Here is a 7,947-nt window from a genome sequence, read left to right on the forward strand (position 1 = left end):
AGATTTTGGGTGTATTTTGGTCTGTTAGAAGAAATTGCATCCCAAAATTTTAAAGAAAGAAAAACTTATATATACACAGAAATAAAGTTAAATACAATGAAGGGATAGAATCTGACTGTAAAAATGAAAATTTAAAAAAATATTTTTAAAAAGGAATTGATAAGAGAAGAAGTTGATTGAAAAAAGAAAAATTAAAAAGAGAGAGAGAGAATGTGATCAAGAGGTGAATAGAACAGAGCCATACACTAGATTTTGGGTATCTTTTGGTCTTTTAGAAGAAACAGCATACCAAAATTTTAAAGAAAGAGAAACTTGTGTGTATATATACTGTGTATATGTGTATATATACTGTGTATATATTTATATATACATGGATGTACATACACATATAAATAGGCAAAAATAAGGTTAAATACAATGAAGGGATAGAGAAAATTTAAAAAGATTTTAAAAAAGGAATTGATAAGATAAAAAGTTGGTTGAAAAGGGAAAGAAGAAATTTTCACCAAAAAAAAAAGAAAAAGAAAATTTAAAAATTTAAAGTTGAGGGACTAAAGGATCATGGGGGAAAAGCCATGAATCCTATGAGCTCTATTCCCTTCGTACTGGAGTTTTGCATTGCCCATTGATCAATAAACTTGGTCTTGGCTGGATGTTTTTGCTGATCTTCTGGTGGAGGGGCCTATTGCATTGATTTTCAAATGTCTTTCCCAGGTGGAATTTTAGTGCCCTTGCCAGTGAGCCAGGTTAAGTAATCTGCTCCAGTTTATTCTCTGTAGCTTTTGTTCCCTGAAGGCTTTCTGCACAGCTTTAGAGGATGAGATGAAAATGGCAGCCTCCCAATCTCTGACCGCAGATTAACCAAGAACTCTGGGCCCCACTCCTTAGTTAGAGAAAAGCAGTTAATCACTCCTTTCTCCCTGGTCTCTGGCTGCACTCTGTGATCACTCAGCCTGTGACCGAGCATTTCTGTCTCAGCAGATGGCCCTGTTTGGAGTCTTCAAACCCAGCAGATTCCTCTGGGGAAGGAAGGCGAGTCTCTCCAGCTCTACTGCTTTTTGGGCCCACTCAAAGAGCAGGGCCCAACAGTGCTATGGATAATGGTTTATGGCAACCCCAGGCTGAAAGCCCACTCCTCTGTTCACTCTGCAGCTGGGTTCCTTGCTCTGAGTTCCCTGGAGCTCTGCCACACTCAGGCACCCCCAGTCTTTCTGTTACCCCCAGAGTCCTGAGACCACACTGTCCCAGCAAATGTTCCACAGCACCCCCTCCCCCCCGCCACACACACACACAGCCTCCAGAGCAAAGTCCCTCACCAGAGAAGACTTCTAAAAGTTCTGATTTTGTGCTCCTCTGCTCTGGTAGTCAGCTAATGGAGACTCCCTCCCTCTGTGGTCTATCTTCCCAAATATTGCCTCAGATTCACTTCTCTGTACCTCCTACCTTGCTCAAAGTCATCATTTTTCTGCTCATAGAGTTGTTGCTAGTCTCTTTGCTGATCTCCAGATAAGTTTGTAGGTTTCAAAATGGTTTGATAACTATCTAGCTGAGTTCCTGGGACCAGATGAAATTTAGGTCTCCTACTCCTCTGTCATCTTGGAACACACCCGATTTGTTATTCTTTTTTTTTTTTTTTAAGATTTTATTTCTTTATTTGACAGACAGAGATCACAAGTAGGCAGAGAGGCAGGCAGAGAGAGAGAGAGAGAGAGAGAGAGGCAGAAGCAGGCTCCCTGCTGAGCAGAGAACCCGATACGGGTCTCAATCCCAGGACCCTGAGATCATGACCTGAGCCGAAGGCAGAGGCTTAACCCACTGAGCCACCCAGGCACCCCAATTGTCTTATATTGTTTTTCTTAACAGCTTTATTGAGGTATGTTTGAAATACAAAACAATGCACACATTTAATATATATAGTTTGATGAGTTTGGACGTATGTATACACACATGAAACCATCACCACAATCAAAGCAATAGTTACAGCCATCACCGCCAAAAGTGTCCTTGTTCCTTTTTGTTTTTTTATTGTGTTGTTTTGTGGTGAGAACACTTACCGTGAGATTTACTATCATAAAAAAATTTTAAGTGTACAATACAGTATTGTTAACTATCAGCACTATGTTGTACTGCAGATATCTCAGACTTATTCATCTTGTATAACTGAAACTTTATACCCATTGAATCTGTTCATTTTTATTTACTGTTTTTTTCATTTTGTTCCTCAGACTTGAAAATCTCAGTTGACTCATATTTAAGGTTCAATGATGATTCTTTTTCTGTCTGCGCAAATTTACTGTTAATCTTCTCTAGTAAAATTTCCAGTTCAGTTATTGTACTTTTCAACTTCAGAATTTCTACTTGGTTCTTTTTTATACTTTTTATCTTTTTATTGATATTTTTTTTTTAAAGATTTTATTTATTTATTTGACAGACACAGATCACAAGTAGGCAGAGAGGCAGGCAGAGAGAGAGAGGGAAGCAGGCTCCCTGCTGAGCAGAGAGCCCGATGCGGGACTCGATCCCAGGACCCCGAGATCATGACCTGAGCCGAAGGCAGCGGCTTAACCCACTGAGCCACCCAGGCGCCCCTTATTGATATTTTCTATTTGATGAGAAATAATTCTCCTACTTTCCTATACTTCCTTAGACATGGATCCTTTTTAGTTTCTTGAATATATTTAAAATAGCTGACTTTTAAATCTTTGTTAAGTAAATCCAAGATCTGGGTTTCTTCAGGGATAGTTTCTGTTGATTTCCATATTTTCTTGTTTCTTTGAATTTTTTGTAATTTTTGTTGTCTACTGAGCATGTTAGATAACATGTGGCAGTTCTGGAAGTCAGAATCTCTCCATTCCATGCTTGTTGCTATGTGCTGTTTTAGAACTTCTCAAAACCTCTGAAAAGCATCCAGAGAAAAGGAACACTTTACCTTCAGGGATATAAATATAAGATTGATGAATGCCTTATAACAAAAAATTGAAGAGAGAAGACAGGGAAATGACATGTTACTTTATTATTTTTTAAAGATTTTACTTATCTATTTATTCATGAGAGATAGAGAAACAGAGGCAGAGGGAGAAACAGGCTCCCCACAGAGCAGGGAGCCAGATGCGGGACTCAATCCCAGGACCCTGGGATCATGACCTGCGCTGAAAGCAGATACGTAACCAACTGAGCCACCCAGTGTCCCAGGAAATGACATTTTAAAGTGTGTGTGGGGGGGAGTAGTATCATCATAGAGCTAGATATCTAGGAAAAATATCTTTCAAAAACAAAATGGATACATGAATTAGTATACACACACACACACATATATTTGCTTTGTCAGCTGAGATGGCTGAGAAACAGTGACATCCCAGTAACAATGAATATACTCGGTACCTGGATCTTGGTTTTGAATAACATTCTCCATAAAAAGTAACTTGGGTTGAAGCAATGTCTGATTCTAGGATTGAAGCAGGTGATATACAGGATGAGCCTAGAACATCTTATAGTCCCAGATAGTGCTGAAGTCCTCAAAAAAGAATAAAACTCAATTAAGTGAGTATTTTCAGGAGCCAATTGAAGAAACTCCCAGTGGCCAGAGATAGAACAATTTGGACAATAAAGTAAATAAATTAGTATTAGGTTATAAGCCAATGTATAAGAGTCTATATTGAGATCCATGGATCCATATTGAGATACAATATGCCATAGACATGCCATAGACACATCTTCCTTGCAGAAAAACTCCACATAACATATGGAGATACTCCACTGTCAAGGAGGAGGAGCCTAACTTCCCACTCCTTAAATGTGGGCTGTGCATAGTGACTTCCTTTGAGAGGACAGTATGGAAATGGGGAAACTTTACACTGCAAAAACTTGACAAGCACTACCTCACCTAAGTGACCAAAATTAACATAAATAGTGATAAGTTATCCTGATCATATGTACCTTTTATTTTTTTAAGACTTTATTTATTTGAGAGTGAGAGAGAGAACATGAGCACAAACACAAGTCAGGGAAGGGGCAGCGGGAAAAGGAGAAGCAGACTCCCTGCTGAGCAGGGAGCCCAATGTGGGGCTGGATCCCAGGACCCCAGGATCATGACCTGAGCCGAAGGCAGATGTTTAACAGGACTGAGCCACCTAGGCACTCCGGTTCATTTATTTATTTAAGTAATCTCCATACCCAGGATGGGGCTAAAACTCACTACCCTGACATGCTCTATAAACTGAGCCAGCCAGGCACCCCTAAAAGAATAATTTTTAAAATGTACACTTAAAAAAATAAATAAATAAAATGTACACTTAAAAAATAATAAAAAAATATGGGGCACCTGGGTGGCTCAGTGGGTTAAAGCCTCTGCCTTCGGCTCGGGTCATGATCCCAGGGTCCTGGGATCGAGCCCCACATCAGGCTCTCTGCTCCGCAGGGAGCCTGCTTCCTCCTCTCTCTCTGCCTGCCTCTCTGCCTAGTTGTGATTTCTCTCTGTCAAATAAATAAAATATTTAAAAAAAAAAATAATAAAAAAAAATAAAAAAATAAAATGTACACTTAAAAATAAATATGTAATTTATATTATTAAATATAAAATATGTAATTTATATTTAAATATAAATATGTAATTTATATTATTAAAAATAAAATGTACACTTAAGTGAAGGCATTCTAGACATTTTTTTAAACTATCTTTTATACATGTGTCTTTACACAGTGTTTTGCATGCATTACAGTGTGATCAGCACATTCTTTCACTAAGAACACCACCCTGATGCAACAAACTACTAGCATTCTTAGAAACACCTTTTATACACACGTCTTACATGCACAATAGTGTAGTGAATCCCGATTTGGAGCACTGTCCTGATTCCCATGTGCAACTAGCACAAAGAGGGCCATTCCTTAGTCATATGTTTTGGCAAAACAGAAAATATAGCAGTCTTCTATTTGTTTGAGCCTAAAAACATGGCTTCAAAATATATAAATCAAATGTTGATCAAACGAAAAGAATAGACAAATGCACTGTGGGATTATACTTGAAATGAAAATGAATCAATAAGAAAAAGATAACTAGAAAATCCTCAGTAGTTTAGAAATTAAGCGACATACTTCTAAATAACTTATGGGTCAAAGAATAAATAACAGTAGGACTTAGAACTAATATTTTGAACCAAATGATAAGGAAAATATGACATAAAAACTTGTGCAATACAACTAGAAGTTGCTTAGAGAGAATATTATAGCTTTAAATACATGAAAAAGGACTTTTGAAAATCTGTAATCTAAACTTACATCTCAAGAAGGTAGAAAATGAACAATTTGAATGAAAGGAACACAGAAAAAGGAAATAGTAAATATAAAGCAGAAATCAGTGAAATAGAAGATGCATGTACAATAGTGAAAATAAACAAGGCCAAAAGTTTGCTTATTGAAAAGATTAATAAAATTGATAAATGCCTAGTCCAATTTTTTAAAAAGATTTGAAATATTAATATCAGCAGGGAAAGGAGACATTATTACAGATCTAATGGACATTTTTTTAAAAGAAGATATGAACGGGGTGCCTGGGTGGCTCAATGGGTTAAAGCCTCTGCCTTCAGCTCAGGTCATGATCTCAGGGTCCTGGGATTGAGCCTCACATCGGGCTCTCTGCTCGGCAGGGAGCCTGCTTCCTCCTCTCTCTCTGCCTGCCTCTCTGCCTACTTGTGATCTCTGTCTTTCAAATAAATAAATAAAATCTTTTTTAAAAAAAAGATATGAATAACTGTAGGACAATGAATTCAACAATTTAGATTAAATGGACTAATTTGTCTGGGGGCAGGGGGAGAAGTTTTCCAAACCTGCCACACTAAGAGAAAATCTGGAGTCCTATATGTAATACATCAGTTAAATCTTTAAATATCTTCCTATAAACTGCAGGCTGCGATGGCTTCAGTGGTAAATTCTTCCAAATATTTAAAGAAAAACTTAATACATATATTACCCAGAGTTTTCCAGGTATGAGAAAAGAGGGAGGCTACTGAATTCATTTTATGCATATCTCAAATACCAAAACTTGACATGGACATTACTAGAAAGGAACATTACAGATCAATTTTATCTCTTAAAAAAGGATGCAGACCTCCTAAACATAGTATTAACAAATAAAATCTGACGATTTATAGAAAGAATAATATGCCAAGTGGGGTATGTCTGAGGAATTCAAGGTTGGTTTAACATTTAAAAATTAATATAATTTACATAGAAGACAGGATAAAACAATATGGTTTTCTCAGCAGATGGGGGAAAAAAGAATTTGATTTAAAACAAAGACAAATTCATGATTTAAAAAAAAAAAACCTCTAAGAAAACTTGAAAGAGAAGGAACTTCCTTAATTTGAAAATGGCTTCAAAAACTCTTGGGCTAACATTTTAAATAATGGTGAAAGATTAAAAATGTTCCCAGAATTCAGGAACAAAACCAGGATGTCCACTATTATCACTTTTATTTAAGGTTACACTGAAGGTTCTCAACAGTGCCTTAAGGCAAGAAAAAGAAATATAAGATCTAAAGATTGAAAACTGTCATTCTTTGCCAATGGCATGATTGTGTGTGCAAAAATCCAAAACAGTGAACAGCACACTAGAATTGATATAAGAATTTAGCATTTTAAAAATGTCCTAATCATTTCTTGCAACAAATGATTAGGACATTTTTTAAATATCAAAGCATCAAAAAACTCATCTAGACACCTAGGAAAAAATATCTAATAAAAGTTGTTGAAGACCTATATACTGAAAATACTAATTTTCCAATATATTTCCTAAATTTCTGAGAGAATTTCAAGTTTGAAGTAACTGGAAGTTTTTACAATGCTCATTCATTGGAAGATTTGAAATTTTTTCAGCAAAATGAAAGAAAGAATAACATACAGCCATATACAACAACATGGATCATGGATAGATCTGATAGATATAATGTAGGCCAAAAGAAGACAGACAAAAGTATCTATTGAATGATCTCATTTATATCAAGGTCAAGAACAATCGAAGCTAATTTGTGGTGACAGGTGAGAACAAGCAGTTAACCTTTGGGAGATATTGACCCGGGAACGGGCATAAGTGAGCCCTCTGGGGTATGGATAATGCTCTTCATCTTGACCTGGTGATGATTTTATGAGTGTTACACATGTAAAAAAAAGTCACAGAGGCATGTATGTGTCTTGTATATTTTAGACTCTTCTATCAAAACGCTTAAAGATATTTAAAAAGAGGTTTTTTTTGTTTTTTTTTTTTTTAAGTAATGGGAAACCACTGAACGGGTTAAAGGAGGTGAGTGACATGATCCTATTCAAGTTTTAGAAGTATGTTTCGGATGACAACCTACTGGAAGACGGCGGGAGCGGAATCTGGAAAACCAGGTAAGAGGCTGTATTGCCTTGGTCTGGGAAAGTAATGGTTGCTTAGACTGGAACGGAGAGCACGCACTGGCGAGAGGTGTGGGAGCAGATCTGTAAGATAAAGAAGAGCAGAGGGAAGTGTCCCGAGTATCTTTTTGGGTATCCACCCTAGGAAATGGAAGGCGAACAGCAGAGGAATGCTGGAGGGGGGTGGAGAATGGAACTAAAACTTGGGGTGGGAGTAGAGCTCCCGAAAAAGATCAGTTGGGAGGGAGCTAAGCAATTCCTTAAGTGGGAGGCGAGGTCTGCTGGGACAGTTGAGGCGGGGCTTGAGAAGGGGGCCTAGAGTTTGCACGTTTGGATAAGAAAAATCTTTTGGGATCACGGCGCGCATGGAGAGGCGGGAACGTGGCTTTGTGAGGAGTGAGGCGATTGTAAGGCCCGGACCCGGGAAGACTGCGAGGCCTAGGATGCCAGCCGGGCACCGCCCAGGAGGCTCGGAAATGCCTGACCTGGAGCGCGGGGATGGGAGGGGGTCGGCCCGGCCTCAGCCTCCAGGCGGAACCAATTGTGACGGCGACCA

This window comes from Meles meles, chromosome 20 (assembly GCF_922984935.1).
Source record: "Meles meles chromosome 20, mMelMel3.1 paternal haplotype, whole genome shotgun sequence".
Lineage (NCBI taxonomy): Eukaryota > Metazoa > Chordata > Mammalia > Carnivora > Mustelidae > Meles > Meles meles.